A 20,238-nucleotide genomic window follows, 5' to 3' on the forward strand; every position below is an offset into this window, starting at 1 on the left:
GTAAAAAGAGATTAATATGTTAGTTTACTCATACATGTCATAACTCAGAAAAAAATTCTCCATGAATATTAAGTTTTTCTGCTTTACTGTATTTCAGTGTACTTGGCAAATTGTTTGTTTTGAAAAAACATTTTTTTATTCTTTCCTCTTCTGGCATTCTTTTCTGTTCCCTGTCTGAATGGTTAACAGAATAGAAGAAAATGTTGATGCTCCCTCTGTGGAAATGCTGCCTTTGTTATCATTCATAAAATATAGTGGTGTTTTCCATGTGCATACACTTAGGTTCACATGAACAAATTTGACTATTTGTTAGTTTGTGCATTCAGTTTTGCTACTCAGAACTTCCAATTTTTTCCAGAGTGAATCCTGCTTTAGAAAATGCATTTGGAAATCAATGTCTCTTTTTCTTTCTCTCAGTTTAAGAAAGAAGATGAGATTGGATTCCGGATCTATTCTTTCTCTCCATCTCTATCTACCCACACATATATATATTCATATGTGTTTACGTATGTACATCTCTGTAAATAACACAACTGCCCTTGAGTTCTTTTATATACTTCTAGTAAGCCCTTTCTAAAACTATATGTGATTAATTTGTTTTTAAGGCTTCATAAATGGGCTGCAGGGATTCGTCCTCTACCTGATTGAGGCACCATGTGAAGTGAGTTTCTCCTTCCTACACTTGACCTGCAGCTATACCTTCCCTGATCTGAGATAGCTAATCATTTCTTATTTGCCTTGTACATAGTGGTTTCATTTCCTTTTATCATAATCCCTTCCTGAATTCCTATGAATATTTATTCAATATTTCATTATCTTGTATATAATCAAAGTGACAGTACATTTGGACGCTGAATGTTGAGGCACATAAAGAAGCAGTCCCTGTGTAAATGGTAAAAAACTTAATTTCCTCTGAAATGTTTATTCCAACTCTTTCTGAAAGAGAGGATCAGAATAAAAGAATTTTAATTCCATGATGTTACGACATCAACTGAGAGTGGTTACAAAAGGTCAGAAGCTGCTTCTTTTTCGCAGTCTCACAGATGAGTCTCCAGCCCCACTGGGGCTTTCTGCTTCTGTCACTGTGCAAAGAAGCCCTACTGCTGTTTAAACAGGGAGTCTTTTGGGTTTGTTTTTCCTTTTCCAAAAACCCATTTGCTGTGAGCTTATACCCCATAAGAATATAACAATATAAATTGATACTATACTTTTAAAAAAAAAGTGGTCATTGTTATGGATTGTTTAATAATCACTACTAAGTAGAAAACAAATTAAAGTAATAGAGAATCTGATTTGTGTCACACATGACATGGAAACATTAGTCAAAGTAATTGTATGAATTCATTGAAAATTGCATTAATTATCCTTTGCTACCTCACATAAGCAAGAAATCTACACATGGATAAAAAGGCAATATTGGCTTGCAGTGTTCCAAACTGCAAGGCATTTGTAGTTTATCCTCCTTTATGACGAAAAATTGGAAGAATTAAATAGTTAAGTGGATTTACTCAAATTCTGACTGAAGAGATGTATTCAAGTTTCAAATTAGGTCCCAAGGTACACAGCTATCCAAACCATAAAATACGAAAAACAGGTTTTTGATCAAAAGCAAGCCCTCTTTCCTCTCCCCCATTCACCCCCCTTAAAATATGACATTGCACCATATAAATGCACAGGAAATTAAAACTCTTTTCACAGGTTTAATAATAGATGAGATACAGGCCTTGAAATAATAGTTTTTATTGAGCTCTGCCATTCTCTAGCACAGCATGCAATCCGTGGCTTACAACTTGCACCTCTGTCAGCTCAGAGATGGATTAGCAAAAACAGCACAGGGTTCCATTTGGAGACCGCAGGAAGCAAACAGGTGCCAAAAGCACAAGTCACTCTCCTTAACTCTTTTTCCTTTTTTTTCTTTCTTCTGGTTTTGATTCACTACAAGTCTGGAAAAAGTGCTTCGTAGAGTTGTACTTCATGGTCAGCAAGCTCTTTAGCAAGCTGCTTTTGCAGGTCAGTATTGTCTGGAAGGTCCTGCCTGTTTTCATACCATTTTCATCAGACTGACAAATACTGCATAATCAAACACAGACATACTTGCAATCCAAACCCATGACTGAACCAGGGGGTTTTTATCATCTCTGCAGTATTAGGGTTTGCTTTTGCCTTAGTATGGTTGAAGAGTTCTTCTGAGCATTGAGCTTTCCGATCTGTATTAATTGTTAGGCAAACAGGAAAGCTGCCTATGTATTGGAGAACAGTGTTCATTAGGCAGCAATTGTTTCAGTCAGTTGTTCAGGCCAATTCTTTATTAAGAAATATCTTTGGAAAGGCTGGAAGGCAGGGTAAAGAGAAAAGTCAGCCTTTTAAGTCTGTGCATTCAAGTACGTTGTGTGGGAAGTGGGAAAGTAGAGACCATTGGAAATTGTCAGTTTGGGACGTACTTGTCATGTGGTCACAGCAATTACAAATCACACTACGTGCAACAAGCAGTAAAGAGCTCAGTAGTTTAACCCATTTCTGGGATCAGAGTCACTATCCTTGCAGCACTCACTGCTGAGGACAGTTGGCACCTAGTAATATATAAACACATACATGTATGTATACTTATATACTCTCAGATAAAACAAAAAAGGTCAATAATTAGAGAACTCAGGGAGGAGAGTTGGCAGTCTTTGTAAGGATTTGGAGGTTTTCCAATGTAAAAGAACGCAAAGCTTCAAGGAAAGCTACAGAAAAAACATGTATGTAAATTGCCAGTCTGGTTTTGGTTTAGTATTTTAAACTGCTTTTGATACTCTTGGTCACTTTGAGAAAGCTGTTTCTTTTCTAATCACTGCTGTCATTGCTTCACGAAGGATAGGAAGTTGTAACACTTCATTTATGCTTAGTGTTAGTACTGTAATCATGTAGGGCATGTAGGGAAAAGGAACTTGTGTGAATCTGATGTAAGGTTATTACTACATGAATATCTGGAAATTTTTGTGAAAATCTACAGGCAGCCACCCTTATTTCGACATTTCATTTTAATGTAGCAGACCCTGAGTTAAATCATCTACACTAATGTAGAAGTCTGATTTTTAGTGTTTGATACTGCCATGTTTTAGTTGGCCAACAGTTATTTCCTATTGAAAGATAACGTCTCAAAACCCCCATTTTTTTTTAATCATACTAAAGTGGGACATGGTATAATTTTATTTCAGTGCACTTATCTGCATTCCGACAGAGCTCCGAGAATTTCTTCATGCTGTGTTAGTGTGTTTCAGTACATTTAATAACATCTTAATAAATGTACACCCCAGAATGACTTTTCAAGAACTGTAACATTAATAGTTTGTAAGCTTAACTCAGAAAAAAGAGTATGTGAAGTAGGGTGTGTTTGATTTCTCAGCAGACCTCTGAAAGTATGCTGGTTTCTGGTGTCACCAGGACATTAAGGCTGACAAGCACAGGGATTTATTTTCTTCAAAAAAGTCACAAAACAACTGATGAGGTTTTCTAAGCTGCTCACTCTGAGAGTGTTGTAGGTACATGTGTGCAGTCAGGACTGACACAGCTGAATGAGTATCCAGCGTCAGATCAGTGGTGTGGCTGAGTCTTGGGATGTGCAAATGTCAGCCCAGCACAGCAGTTTGTGAGAAGGCTGAGGTCAAATGCAGTTATTTGTGTTCAGGACAGCTGACACCAGAGGCAGCTACTTCCTTGGCAAGTTTCTGCTGTGAAAATTTAAGGTCCAGTTTTGTATCTTTCTTCAGACTTCTTACTGGATGTCTTTCACAGAGTGCTCTTTATTCCCGGCTCTGTGGATAATCCATGTCTTAAGGAATTATGACTGAAATTTGTGGGAATCTGTGAATGAATGAATGAATTGTTGTGTGTTAATGGCCCTCTCTTCCGTTATGAAACCAATTCAGGGATCACAGCATTAAATCAGTGTTTGGACATGGTCTGTTGTTTCTTAAGCAAACAGATTCAATGATGTAGACTCATGTTCTGTGTCTGTACCTCTGGCATAACACCCTCAGTAGAGTCACCTTTCTGTAGCTTTACCATTTGTAACTGTAAGGGGCATTTTCTCAACAGATGCAGAGGAACATAATGGTTTTTCTCTCTCTTTCTATTTTCAAAATAAATAAAATAGTGCAAATTTAAATAAAAACACCTAACAACAAAGACTAACATGAAATATGTATAAATGCAATTTTAAAGCTTGTGTTGAACAAGGAATTTAATAAAAGATGCATATAAGAGACAGACAGTTTAGTTCTAATAGCTAGAACTACAAATTCCAGTTTGGATGAATTCAGCTTGTAAATAAAGTTGAGATTTTCTCACAGTAACAGGTATTAAAGATTGACCCAAACTCTGTGGCATGTTTTGTGGACTTCTTTTTGGCTGATAGGTTTAAATAGGTTTAATTGTTCTTACCAGTGGTGCTAGAAGTAATTTAAAAGCTGGGGTTTTAAAGTAAGAATCAGTTGACAAAAATGTAGTGATTGTTCATAGAAGGGCAAATCCCTGTGTGTGTGTTTTCTTGGGGTGGAGTGTTATGTGCTGATGAAATCAGTTTTGTAGGTACCATTCTGCTTACAGAGGAAATAGATAGTAGGTGGAAGGCATTCAGTTTTGGGTTTCACATGTTGACATAGACATTTTGATCTACCAGGTACTCAAAATGACAACTTCTGGGAGGTTTTTGTCCGAAGTCCATCAGGCTGAGCAGCTGTAGGAATGAGTATTTTATAGCATTTTAGAGCAAGCTACTCTTTTTCCAATCAAAGGTCTGAAAATTTGGCTTTATTATGGGCATATGCAATTATTACCATTGTATTTACACAAAGCAGAGCAATTTGTGTATCAATATTTATTTTAAAAATGAAAATCAGAGAGAACATCTTGATTCTTGATCCATGCATTTGACTTATGTTGATTAGTTGTTGCCTCAAGGAACACAGTTTAGAGTTAGCTGGGTGTCTAGACGAGGTTTCATCTGTTTCTTTTCTGTGCCTTATTATAGCAAAGCTGTGTCTGTGTGGAACTTAAGCACTGTAGATTATTTACCCTGTGCTGATTTTGTTTTATGGCCATATACCTCTTTCCCTTTTTTTATTTTAGGAGATGATGCTTTGATAGGCAGCAAATGATTCTTTTAAGACCTTAAGATGCTGACATGGCATTGTTGGCACCTGCTCAATGCTGCTTTCAATGCTATTCTAGAAAGTGTAGGTGGAGAGAGGCAAAGGGCAAACTGCCTGTTTCATGGTTAGGCAGGTACTGCTGATTAGGATATGATAAAATACCCCAGGTATTTTAATACAGCTCTACAAGGAATGAAGTTGGTCCTGAATTTATTTAGTAGTGGTTTCCCTGGCGACAATCTGTGTGAGCTGGGTAAATCCTCAAGAAGAAATGCTAATAAATAAATAAATAATTTCATAATTAATGGGGCTGACTGACATTGGCCTGGCTGCCACATGCGCCCTTACTCTGAAATGATGATTTACATTTCTCGCAGATGATGAGTATTTGTTTTGGGGGCTCTTCAAGCAACTGTAAATGATTTATGATGCTCTGGCTGCAATTATTTACTGAGAATCCTAATGCACCGAGTAGGGATTATGAAATGGTTGGTATTACACAGACAAAAATAAACTTTAAAATCAGGGATTGTTTTAGGATAAATACTACAAAGTTTGTTATTCATAGGTGCCTGGTAGCTGATGCTACTACACTAGCATTAGAATTATTGTGTTGTAATACAAATAGCAGAATGGTTTATAAGCTAGTTCTCTTGTAGTCCATAGCTTGTGCTGATTTATACTGACAAATACCAAGAGATGGTGTGACTCTGATTCTTTTTCCATCTGTACTTTGTAAATCAGGGATCCACAGAGGAGAGCACAGCTGTTAGTCCTTGCTAGTTTCCATTTTTTGCATTAAATAATTTAGGGACTAAACAAACAGAAGTATGCTTCAACCTGTAGCTTAGGCAGTCTGCCACTTTAGTTCCCTGTCCTTTAAGAGCTAGCATCCTCAGCCTTTGTTTCCAGGGTTTAGACTGAAAGCATCTCCATGTTGAGGAAACCTGTGGCTTTACATGTGGTATAAACATATGGAAAATATTATAATGAGAGGTTTCTTTTTCTGTTAGGTTGTCTTTTCCTGGGAATAACTATGCACACATTTACACATACAAAGGCTCAGCTCCATGTAGAGGATTTGCAGTGAGTGGTATTTGCAGTGATTAAGGCCCAACTTTAGTTACAATAGCCTGATTGCCCTAGGTATGTTAAGAAACAGCTGCAGGGGAAAAGACAGGACTCCACAAGCACTCAAATCTGACCTTAAACCCTAAGCATTTTAAATCACTATTAGGAAAGGCCATCTTTCTTGTGTCACTGACTATGAAGAGTAAAAAGGGGATACCATCTTCATCAGTAACACTCCTGTGTGCCAATGTTCTACACGTGCAGATTGAAGGTGCTGAATCCATATCACAAATTAAAACACACTTAACAACTATTCTGTGTTTTGCTTGGATGACATGAATGAATGACCAGTGATATCCATTATATAAATTTAAACTATTGTGTTATGAAAGCAAGGAAGACTTGTTTTTTGATGATTTTGTTTGTACTGAAGAGTGTGCCTTAGGACACAATTACAGATTTCCATTCCACTCTGGTTTTATGAATTAAACAAAGCAAAGCAGAAACAAAACAATCAGAAAACCTTGATAGAATGATAAAGCAAATGTGTGGAGTTGTAAATTACTGAGGACAGGATGAAAACTCTTTAAACTTGCTGTGCACAATCTATTTACATTTAAGTGATTTTTTTAACTCTCCATTTCTTTTCTATAATGCACATTTATCACAGTGTAGAAGAAAAAGCAATCAAGCTTTATTTTGTAGTGTTTGTTAGAAACGTATTAATTTATAGAGAAAGTAGAGATTTTATTCCATCTAGAATGGCTGCTTATTCATTAAATGTGTCATTAGGCAGACACCTCAAACAAGTTTGTTCTTCAATTGGAAGTGAACCAATTTTTCACATGATAGCAGGCAGAAAGGTTTCTATGATGGAGCACTTGTTGAGGTATTGTAAATAATATTAACAGCATAACAAGAAAATTGTTTTAAATGCACCTTTTGCAATACAGGCAATCTATAGGTCAGTAAATGAGTAATAAGACAGAATATATAATATTCTATATTTTTATATTATTTTATTACATTATATATTATATATTTTTCTGAACATAGCATGTCCATTAACCATAATCAAGTCTGTGAATGTCATATAACATAACTATACACACAATAAGAAATCCTATATGCAGTGCTTTGTTTTTTATTGTAGAGGTATAGCATCTAGTAATGTCTTTGGAGCTTGTTTTTCATGTTATAATGGTTATACACTTTACACTTTACTTTCTTTTTTTTTTTTAAGTTGTTTTTCTGATTTTAAACACCTTGAATTCTAATAATGTTGAAAAAAAATTTAAATCTTTTTCCTTGCATTTTATCTTTTGTCTCTGGTGATATAATACCTCTCTGTCAATAGTTGTATTTATCTGATTAGCTTGTTATTGCAGAGTTGTTCTGAAAATAAGCTCAAGAAATATTTTTTAAGGTTAAAAAACCCACACACATTTTTCTAAATAGATATTATTCTTATAGATTATTCAAAAAACATTGGTCCTAATTTTCAGTGTTTGAAAAGTTTATTATGCAGGAATTTAACTACAGCTATGGGAAATCTGGTGGTTTTAACCGGTAGGCTTGCTTTCAGATCCAGTGAGTATAAAATCTTAGCATTTACTGAGGCTTTATATTTGAACTTTTTTAAACAAAATGATGAGCTAGAAAACATTCTTTTTTCTCTGCTTACTTTGTGCCAACCTGTGTAAAACATTGGTACCTTCTTCCTTAAACAGAAAAATAATAAATCAGTCAAACAAAATTTACAGATGTGTCCAGGTTTGCTATAAAAGTTCACAATATATCTTTACTGGATTGTAAAAACCATGAACACAATAGAGACATCCTTTTTATGGTACGTGATAATTTCCCCTCTCCCTCCCAAACTATCATGTCATGTGCTGCCAGCAATAAATTCATCCTTTACTGTAAGAGAAAACTATTTTATCACCTTTTCCCATTACATTTCCTCTGTTCCAATACTTCCAACCCCTTTTTGTCTTAGCTATTTCAAAATTAACATATCTATTTTATCTCAGACCTAGTGTTCTCTCCTTGCATCACCTTTGAAAATTTTTCTTTTTTCTTTTCAGCCTGGGAGAAGAATGCATATTGCTGAAAGATTGGCCATAGGAGTTTGTGTAATAAAACATGTTGTCTTTTTGAGGCAGTGTCATACCTCTAACAACCCTGTTAATAATAGCATTGCATTCCTACATAGTGCTTCAGTACTGCAAACATTTCAATCAAATAATGTTTTGTTAAGTTCAGAGTTTCCTACTGAAAACAAATTTTGTGGTTGAAACATCACAGATGGTTTGGAAACTTTTACATATACTGATATTAATAGGGAAAAGAAAAGGATATTTTTAAGAAGATGGTCTAAACTAGGGTCTAGCCTCTGGATATTGTCCTCTGTAAACTAATTTGATACTATTTTCAATTCTCATCTTCTTTTGTGTCTGTTAAATTGCTTTAATCTAAAAATTTAATTCCATTTATCCAGGTAATTTATTTTATAATATAGACTTCACATTCACTTAGAAGAACATGTTATGTAAGTAGAAGGATAAGCTTTTTATTTAATTGTGAGGATGAGAAAGCATTTCTTGATACATTACCTCTGCTACACTAGGCTCTATGCAATGAAAATTTGGATCGTGTCTCATTTCAGATTAATTTCAAACTTACAAGCATGGTTAAGCTTAGTCATATACTATGGCTAACAATATATAAGAGAATAGTATGGTTCTACAAGTTCCTCGAAATCTCTGAGAAGAGTGTGATGGGACATTGCCTGGGTAGGTAAGCACACAATGTTATTAGAATCTATTTCTACTTTCAAAAACTATTTGGCAACGTTCAACCTCAAATAATCTTTAAAAATAATTCCATAAATTTTCAAAGTGCTAAGGATAAAGATGATTACTTTGATGAAAGCTGGAGAGGGACTTTTACGAGGACATATAGTGATAGGACAAGGGGTAATGGCCTTGAACCAAAAGAGGGCAGATTTGGATATCAGGAAGAAAAATTCTTCCATGTGAGGGTGGTGAGACACTGTCACAGATTTCCCAGAGAAGTTGAGGATGCCCCATCCCTGGAAGTGTTCAAGGCCAGGTTGGATGGAGCTTTGACCAGCCTGGTCTAGTGGAAGGTGTCCCTGCCCACAGAACTGGATGATCTTTAAGGCCTCTTCCCAGCCAAGCCATTGTATAACTATGATTTCATACAACTGTGTGTTATAAGAAAAAAGGTGGTAGAAAATGACAAGTTATCAAGACAGGGAGGGGTTACTCTGGCACAGTCTGAGAGCTGAGCTGCACATTGTGTGTGGAGAGGGTTACCAGCAAACATACAGATAAGGCTCTGCAGATTCTAGACACATTTTAGATTCTAAACACAAGATGTTGTTTTATTGTGAAGAGTCCCATTACTGAGTGATAGGACAATAAAATAGCAGATGAAATTCAAAATTGATAAATGCAAAGCAGTATTCTGGTGGAAAAGTAGTTTTAACTTTATAAACAGTGGTGAACTCTAAATTATCTATTCCTGTTGAAGAGAAAGTGGCAGTATGTTTGGCAGCTCTGTGAAACCATCAGCTCAGAAGCAAACAGAATTTTAAGAACCTTATCTAGTTCTGAAGAAGAGATAGAGAAACAAAGCCAATGGTTCCCCTATATATGCCCATAAAAAAACACTGCTTGGATACTGGGCATCTCTCTGGAGCCTACATTTTGGAAAGTGAGTTAAAAGTCTATAGAAAGAATTATAAGTGTTATCAAAGTGTAGAGCTGCTTTCCCGCAAGGAGAGCTTACTTAGACTCTTCATCATGACAAAAAGAAAGTCAATCATGGAAGGGAAAGCTATATGTTTTCAAAACACGAGTGTTAAAAAAAGAGTGACAGTAAGGTGCTCACAATCCAAGTACAAAGCACATCAAATGGAACAACAGATTCAAAGCAAACAACTTGCTTATAAAGCAACTAATTAGCTTAAAGCAAATGAAGTACTTCTTCACACCAGAGTGGCATTAAATTACATATGTTTTGAATGCCAAAACTTTACATGGGTTCCAAAGAACCCTGAAAAATTCACAGAAGAAAGCATTACCACCATACGTGACATAAAAGAAATAAACATGGATTTTTGAAAGGTGGGCAGATTTTCTGAAATAAACATCACTGGTGTTTTTCTTTTTGTTTTATACCTTCTGTAGACATCGACTTTAGCCAGTCAGAGGTGGGACAGAGACAAGGCCACATGGACCTTTGTTCTAACACTGTTTTATTGTTTGCACCTCATGAAATGCAAATAAATATTTTTTGCCATTTTACTTTGAAAGCCTCTCTCAAAAAGTAGAGATAAATGGTGATCTTGGACATCAAGTATGAATAATGGCTAAGAAAATACATGAAGTGGTTTGGCAATTTCCTGATAAATGCATCATATGAATCCCAATGTTTCTCAGTTTTTAAACTTTCTCAAAGTTTTTTTCGTATATAAAATATCCTATATATGTATAAAGTATTCTATAGCATGTTTCTGAACATAAATATATTTTGCTATTATTGCTGTCTGAAGTATTGCAAAGGAATATATAATATACAGGTAATTTAGAACAGAAAACACTGATCCTTGATACCTCTAATTTAGCATGTGCACTTTGTTCCATCTTTCCAGCACAATTGCTCATAATACGATTTCAGAAGGGACACAAAACCGTGAGCCGTTCTCTGCTGATAGATATGAGCAATGTTGCTTTCAGGATGGGAAATCAGCTAACTGGAAAACAGATCTGAAATAGTTTCATTGACCATTAACTTACTCAGTATTGGCAGATGACTCATTTTTTTCCTTTTTCTATTTCATTTTCACAGACTTTTATAATTTTTTTCTTAAAGATTACTGACTTCTGTCTTAATTCTCCATTATACTGTAGTTTCAGGAGTCAAAGAAGTCAATGACTGCAGGAGGTGTCCAGAGCTGCTTAAAAGTTACTCAAAAAAACAGCAAGATTAAATCTGCAGTGAGAAATAAAGATTTTTGCCATAAGATATTTTCTGAGCTTTCCCTGCTTCAGTACATAATTCATTTGGTTATCTTACGTGCTGAGATTTGTGAACTATGAATTTTTGAATCTTGCATGACAAAATAAGTTCTTATTCAATACTCAAATCTTGCTCAGACACATTTCTTTGAACTGAGTGTCTGAATTAGAACTCAAACATCTTTTTCATTAGGTGAAAATGTCACTTCGATAGGAAGCACATTTGGTAGCAAATGTTAATAGGCATGAAGTAGGTCTTGGATATTGTAGTTACACTGCATTTCTTCATATCAAAAGGTTATGGAGTACACACAGATATACGCTTCCTGCCAAAACTCCTGGAGATAGTATTCTTCATTTGTCCTTTACTTTGATTGACATATGTTGGCAACTCTATAAATAAATAATTGAGGTTCTTTGCAAGGTTCATTTGCTGTTAAGACCAATCTATGCCTTGCCAGAGAGTTTGAGTGGAAGGCTGCTCTCCCTTTGAGTTACTCTGAGAGATTTAAATGAACTTTCTCTGCACTGCTGTCCTCAAGCATAGCATTTTTGATCTGCTTCTCAAAGAACAATAAATGATGGGAAAGGTGTCTCTTGTGCAAAACACTTAAACTATTCTTGACATGTTATTTATATAGGCCAATCTTTCTAAATCAAAATATTGAAACATTTAGTGGTGCACTTCAAAATTTTTATCAACTGTTACCTTTGCTTAATGTTTTTAGCTTAAGAGCTAAAAACAGATTGCTGATGATGGAAAATTTGAGGTATTTATTCTTAAAGATGCATGAATTGCTTACAAACCATGTTTTTGATTATGCTACTAAGGGTCATCCTTAGAAAGTTGTAAATATGATTTACACAGAAATGAGGAGTCATGTTAATTCACCCATTTAAAACTTGTTCAGCTAATAGTTTTCAGCAGGAAGATGAAACAGGAAAATTATAAACAATGAGGCCAAATTGCCATCAGCTTCTTAACCCTTTCAGCTTAACACCTCGTGGAAATGTGCTCTTGATTTTAGTGAATTTTGTTATCCAGTTTTTTTGGTAGAAATAATTAGTCAAGGAGATCAGTCTTTTTGGTTGGAAGAGCTGGAACCTGCCCCTTAATTTTCTATGATTAGTGGTTTGTGTGTCCCCTTTTGTGTGTCCCCTTTTGTCACTAGTTGTCTGTCACATATTTTTACACTGTAGAAGCCTACATATCATTTACTAGAACTTCAGAGCTAAGAGGAATGTATAAACACATAGATATATATACACACACGTATTTTTACTTTTTATTTCATTATTTTATCTTTACTCTTTCAAGGACACAGTGAACTTTGTCACACAGACACAAGCTACACATATAAAATAATTACCATTTTCTCTTAAAAATTTTGACAGAAGTCACACATTTTCCATTTGTTCTTAAAATAGTTATCATCAGTATATATATATACACCCTCTCCATTACTGAAGCAAAAGCTGAAGTAAGTTTTGGATTAGGATTTACTCTTTTAGGGTTATCAAGGATAGGTATTTGATTAAGTACTTACATAAGCCCTTTATTTCCTGCCTTGTAGAACTTCTTCTCAGGTATAATTCTTAGTCTCTTTTTATATTGTAAAATTTGCACTTTAATTAAGATAGCTAAGAGAAATGCCACACTCTTGTGGATGAAAAAAGGGTTATTCATAGAAACAAATTCATTTCACAGCTCCTAAAGCTGAATAGCCCCTATATGTGTGTTCTGCCACTGTTTAAATATTACCCCTTTCTGACGAATTCCTTGATTACAAGTGATTTAGAATGTGCCAAAGTTGTTAAAAGACATTTTCACTTGAGAATGGACATTCTAAGAATAATCACTTTTGCAGAAAGAAAACATGAGAAATGGAAACCACGAAAGAGTGAAAAATTATAGTAAATCTATCTGTCATTTCTTCATTTATGCCTTCACTTAGGTTCATTTTATGGTGCAAAAGGATTTGTTTTCACCTACTCTTGTCATTGTAACCTTAGCTGAGCAGACATCTGAACAGAGCAGAAAACAGGGGAATCCTTAGGCAGCCCCTCTTCAGCATCTCCCATGTAGGTGCTCCTCTTCCTGGATCATACTCATAACCAGCAGAGTGCTGTTTGGGCTGTGGTCTCCTCCAGCTTTTTGTTTTTCTGGGGACTGTGTTTATCTTCTGTATCTAGCAGTTATTTACTGTTATTTTTTGCCTGTTGCTGTTCCACTTCTTAGTAAACTGGGTTTTTTCCCACTTACATCTACTCGTATTTGTTCCTTACTGGTCGAAAGAGATTGGTTGAATCTATAAAAGGTGACAACTCATTCCAGAGTGTTCTTCTTTGAATTGTCTCAAGCCAAGCCACTGCTCCTCTGTCAGTGCACATTGTTGTCCTGTAACTTCATGTGTTGAGTTTATCACTAAACTCTGAACCATCATTAACATTCTCCATGAATAAAAGAGCAGCATTGATAAGTCTCTGTGCTCCTCTGAATTTTCACACCAGCTTTCTTCAAACTGAAAACTCATCTGACTAGGCTGTGTGTTCCTGATAAGCATAGCAAAGTCTAACAATGTGATATGTCATGAGCAATTATTCTGGAAACAAACAAATGATCAAACAAAACTCATTTAAGCAACTTTTCCCACCACCTCCCCTCCCTCACCTGAAAGCTTTCTACTGCAGGATCAAATACTTTGAAAATGGTGAGTCAGTAAGCACTTCAGCTTTCTCCCCAGAAGTAAGAAATAAGTACAAAATGATAAATCTGTATGTTTAGTGATGGTCTAAAGATTATTTTATTTTTGTATTAATACCAAGGTTAGTGTAAAAATGAGATTTTTGGTTGTTATTGTTGTTATTATTATTATTATTATTACTATTATTATTATTATTATTATTATTATTATTATTATTATTATTATTACTTCGGTGTACTACTATGGAGATGACTGCTCCTACTGACACATCTAAACATGGTGGAGAAAAGAACACCATGTGCTCACCAGGAAAGGATAGTGAAACATAGTATTCCTTTTCGTCCTTCATACACTCAGCCTGATGATTTGGGAAGACTTTAATGAATATCACAAGTGACTCTGCCTTCGACTCAGAGCAGATACATTGTCTCATGGGGCTTCCGAGTGTCTACTTGGGCACTGTAATTCTGTATTGCTCTCTGAGTTGAAATCTTGCATTCAACATTAAGAATTCCTTAAATTTTGGCATAAATTACATGTTTATTAGTGACATTAAGATGAAACCATATCATTTAGAACCTATTCTATCACTTTATTATCTGCTCAAAGCACGGAGTTACGTTTGATGCTGTTGTTAGAGGTTTGTGCTATAAAGTATAAGAAAAGGATACAGAACGAAGTGTGGGCTAAAGTGTGTACTCTAGTAAATAAATAAACTGCCTGCTGAAATTTTGGAAATAGTAGAACACTTAAAGTAATTGTTCTCCTTCCATTAGAAAATATATCAATTTATCTTTATATTGCATAAGGTCTTCAATGTAAAGAAGAAAAGAACCTAAATCTACTTAACATTTTGGTGTTTTGGTTTTTTTTTTCCCCATTATAGATGTGACTAAATATGAAAACAAAATGATTGATAAAAACCCAGTTATTTTAAAGTTTATAAAAAGCTCTGAACTAAAGCAATCTACAGTTGCTTTGATCAATATTTTAAGGTGGGCTGTGATGAAATGAAAGTGAGTGAATATTCAGTTTGATCTGTCCCTGCACATTTAAGAAATACTGTTACCAAACCCTATTCATTGTAAGAAGAAAGAAAAAAAAGCTGATTTATGTATTTCATCTACAGCAAAAAAAGCTCCAATATTGAATATACAGTAGATTAGATTTTTTTATACCAAATAATTTATTGCAGAAGGGTGTAAGTAAGTCAATAAATACACCATTTTGTCAGAGTCACTGATTTAAAGTAAGTGAAAGATGTCAGGGACACCTGTAAACATTATTCCATGTAAGTCACTCTAACGGAGCACAGTAAAATGGTTTCATACACATGCTTCCTATGAAATTCAGAGCAGAAATTCATGGGAAAAGATTTTCTGACATGGTATGAAAGTTTTCTTTGTTCCACAATCCTGAGCAGAAGGAGAAACTCCCTTAAAAAGCCCAGAAAAGTTCTAATGCATTAGAAATGTTCATTTTCTCAGTTCAGTTTTTCTGATAATTTAATGCCTTTGGAAATCAGAAAGTTTTGACTGACGATGTGGCATTAAACTGCATTTTAAGTGCCAAGAGAAGATGCGGCAACATCATTACCTTGAATTAAAGAGCAAGAAGAGCATTCTACTGGGAACATTACGGTACCTATAGGAAGGAAAAAAATCATGAGTGCTTTTCATCAAATTAGCTTTTTACCTCAGTTCTAGAATAAATGATAAAATTGTCTACAGAATCTGTCTTAACTCAGTAGAAAGTTGCACCTCCTAAATCTCAATAACTGTCTGGGGTAATCTTCAAGAGCTTGGTGCTGTTAGAATTTGTACTAATGGTTATAATGTGAAATCCTCTAACCCAGAGCTTATTGCTACTTATCTAACATGTACTTGAAATGAGGTGACATAGTAATGAGTTGATATAAATTACCTTTATAACTTCCTAACTGCTTCTAGTCAGAGTCAAGCAATCTAAGGAAAGCTATTGTCTGCTTTTTTGAGATAATCTGGATGTGTTCCATTTGATTGAATAGGGCTGTTTGTTAAAATATTAGAGGAAAACATATCAGCGGTTTCTATTCTCTACCTCTCCTTACTTGCTCTGGTTACACGTAATTATTTACTTGGCTTTACCAAAATAATGACACTTATTTTTTGCTGATAACAACAAACCAGATTTTTGGATGGTGCTGGTGCATGAGCACTTGCAATTATAACACAGCCTAACTATTAGAATAATTTGCAGTTCTGTGTGCTAGCTGATGCCAACTGGAGTGACTTTGCTTATAGCACATCAAAATTCATAATTAAAGAGCATGCCTGCAGATACTTGATACTTCCTAACACAGCAAAGCACTGTCATAATCACAGCAATGCTATGTGCCTGGTGCCTTCCTCTTTTAAATCATTTGGAAAGAAGACTGGAATGGTGTAGAGAGCATTATCTGCAAGCAGATTCTGTACATGACAAGCCCTTTAGACTGTCATTTTTGCAGAAAGAATTTGACAGACAAGCAAGTTTTATGTTTGTAAGGAATCAATATGAAAGATAACTCACTTATGTGGACTTGCAAAATTTACTATTTGTGCTAGACTTGAGTGAATAATTTTCACAGGATTATTTATTTAGTGTATTCACTTTCTCTTCTAATAGATCAGACTGTAATTTCCCACTAAATTTTTATTATTTGATGTTTCTTTTCCTCTGAATGGGGTTGTTGGTTTTTTTCAACTTGTATGGGTTGATCTTTAGAAGGCTTCTTCTGCTATTTGGTACTTTTCAGAATGTGCAAAGTAATGGATCAGAGAAAATATGGGAAGGGACCATTGAAGATGGGACTGATGGCATTGCAAGAACTTCCAGTGAGAATTTTCTGAACATCAGGTAATAATTTAACATCTGTGAAGAATTACTCTTGTTTAGAATCACGACCATGCAATCTTTTTGCTGTTGTCATACAGGGCCATAGAGCATCCTGTGGATGAGCAATAACACCACTCTATGTAAAAATGTATCACTGAGAAGTAATTAAAATCTTAAATGCTTGAAAATATCTAAAAACTGATCAAGGAAAAAGTTTATTGTTAAGTTGGAAGAGGCAAAATACAACGTAAAAGAAGCTGCAGTTTGTAATGTGTCAGATCAGTGTTTAAATAATTAGTTCAGTCAGGTTTTATCCACACCCTATTTGGCCTTTCATTTGACTCCGAATGATACGGGCTCACTTTGGCGATTGTTCACTTCTGGTGAATTTCCCAGTTCCATGTGCTTTTGTCTGGCATTTAACCAAACTGAAGACAACTTCAGGATAAGCATGTACAGGATAGCAGGGTATTGGGCCCCTCTGCAGAGCACATGAGGTAACACAGAGGCTCATACAGCTGCAGCTTTCTTCCTGTCACTTTCTGGACACATTATCAAAGTGTTAGGGTTAGGCTTAGGGTTAGGGTTAGTTTCGGAGTTGTGGGTCAACACATGCAAATTCCAAATCCTTCTTACCATATAACATATTCCAGCCTTGAATTTATTGCTCAGTATTTCTGGGTATTCATTCAACACTGATGTCTTCAGTCATGTGGTTTAATAAATCTAACTCAACCTTGGGCAGTCTATTCTAATGCTTGATAACCCTTACAGTGAAGATATCTTTCCTCATATCCAATCTGAACTTCCCATGGGATAATTTGAGGCCACTTCTTCCTGAACTATCACTTATTACCTGGGAGAAGAGGCTGACCCTCACCTGGTTACAACCCCCTTTCAGGGAGCTGTAGAGTGATAAGGTTCCCCCTGAGCCTCATTTTCTCCAGGCTAAACACCACCAGCTCCCTCAGCTGTTCCTCCAAGGACTTGTGCTCCAGACCCTTCTCCAGCTCCCTGTTTGGAAGGATGAATCCTACCCAGATGCAGCCACATGTGGACAAAGCCTTGGTCACATCTCTGTGACTTTAAATTGCTAAATAATCCAATAGGGTCTAGAAAAACAAAGGAGTCACAGGTAAATTAAGTTATAGTGGAATGTAGCCTTCTCTGGGATTAGAGAAGGAGATGAGCTGCTGGTTTGGATGAGTTCCTTTTTCCCTGTGAGTGGTGCTAGTAGCCTTGATTTGTGAGAGTGTCAAGTGTCCAGGTGCCCTAGATCAGAGGTCTTGGAGCAGAGGCTGCCTTCCACACACTGTACCCATCCAGCTTTAGAAAGTGGCTTCTGAGTTTTAGCAACTGGTGAGAGCAGGACAAGCATGTATCAACACAGTTTTACAGCTGTGGCTAACTTACACTGACTTATGCCAGCTTTACATTTGCAGCTAATCTTAAGAACTAATAAGTGATACTGGGTTTACACCGACTCATTCCTTTGATGGTACAGACGATTGCAACTTAATAATAATAGCTTGAAATACCATGGCTAATTTTAGTTCAAAGACTTTTTTTTTATTATTATTTTTTAAATGTGGTAGTTGATAGTCTTTTTCGTCTTCAAAGGAGGAGAAAATAAGCAACACTTTCTGTGAGAGTAAAATAATGAAACAAGAAAATGGCTTACAGGAAGAATTTTTAAGACACTTTTATCTGTATTGATACTGACTCTCGTAAATCTTTTGGCAAAACTGTCTTTCAGAAAACAAAGCAAAAAAACTTCAAACAAAAAAGAAATCTCAAAACATTTCTCACTCTTTATGCCTTTAATAGTTTGCAGGGAGATACAGAAGTATTTTCCTTGGTTCTTTTTTTTTGCTCTATGTGGCATATGTGCCTTTTAGCTCTTTAATTTTCTTCCACAGCATCTTTTTCCCTCTCTGCAATTTAATGACTCCCAACTTCCTTTGTCATTCCATCTGGTTCACTCCACGTCTGTGAAACATTATTCCTTTCAGACACATGGTAAGGAACAACACTATGCCTAATTTTTTAACCGTAGGTAGAATTTTACAGAATCAATTGTTCAACAGTTTTTTCAGTGGAAATTAGGGTGACTCTCCCTAAAAGAGGACAATAGCTAATGAATTAGAGAAATAGTGTAACTCAGCTATTGAAGCATTTTCCAAAGCTTGGTCTTTGTGTGTTGGTGTTAATAGCAAAACATTTAGGATTAGGTATGATCCTAATGAAGCAATTCTTATAGTTTATGTGTAAAAGACTCCCCAGATCTTATATTCCTTGTTTATGACCTCCTGTGGCCATCATTCAGGTCAGAAATGAGAACTCACTTTTAAAGTTTTTTTGGAGACATGCTACTATACCTGTTGAGACATCTTAGTGCTTGTTTACTATGTTTCATATTTCTGTTTGGTCCTCTAAAATAATTTAATAATTCCCTTCAAATGGTATTTAAGCCATTCATATCCTGGGACCTGGCTAGCTCCCAAAATTATGGTGTTACGGGATGGGAAGGAGGGATCCTTTTCTCAGAGTTGTCCAATAGTTCTTGCTTCAGTTACATAGTTGCATAAAAGAGCTTTTAATGGTTGTTTGCATCTGTTCTAAATGACAAGTGACTCTCAACACTCACTGCTCTCTGCAATTCATAACAATTTCCATACCTCTCCATAGCACTAAATATTTAGTCAGGGCTATAATAAACAAGTTATGCACACAAGTCAAAGTACAGTCACTCACACCTACACTGAGAAGTAAAGGGAACAAGTAGACTTTTGAGTAACTTGATGCTAAAGAGATAACTAGTAAAATTAGGAGTACAAAAGCAATCAAAAAAGACCTGAAATACAGTCATAAGACACATAACAAGAGACTTCTTAATTTAAAATTAGGGGATTTTTTATCACATTTTCATTACAAGTAAAAACAGCATTTCTTTTAGACCAGTATGTTTCTGCTTGAGTCACCAGGCATTAGACAGTGCCAAATTACAGTTTCCAGACAGCATATTAATGATGGCTTGAAACCATTTGTTCATGTTCATCATATCATAAATACATTGTTTTTTATTCACCCCTGTTTTCTGGTGCTGAATCTGAAAAATATATTTCATTCCTTCCAGCCTGCAGACTTACAAAGTTTCAAAATGAGTATGACACTTGCAGAAATGCATTCAGAAGGGGTCTGTTTTTGTCAGCTTGTGCCTGAAATGAGTGTAGTGATAAGAATACAGAATCATGTCCATGGTTATAAAATGCATAGATTTTCAACTGGACTTTCAGCCCAAAGCTGTTTTTTTTCCATGGTGCAGGATGAGACTACTTGGATTTATCAGCCTGCCCTACTTGTAAAAGTACTTCCTGTATTTAATCTTAAGTTTCCTTAGCACTGCTCCCTACCTAAAAATGA

The sequence above is a fragment of the Aphelocoma coerulescens genome, chromosome 4, assembly GCF_041296385.1.
Source record: "Aphelocoma coerulescens isolate FSJ_1873_10779 chromosome 4, UR_Acoe_1.0, whole genome shotgun sequence".
Taxonomy (NCBI): Eukaryota; Metazoa; Chordata; class Aves; order Passeriformes; family Corvidae; genus Aphelocoma; species Aphelocoma coerulescens.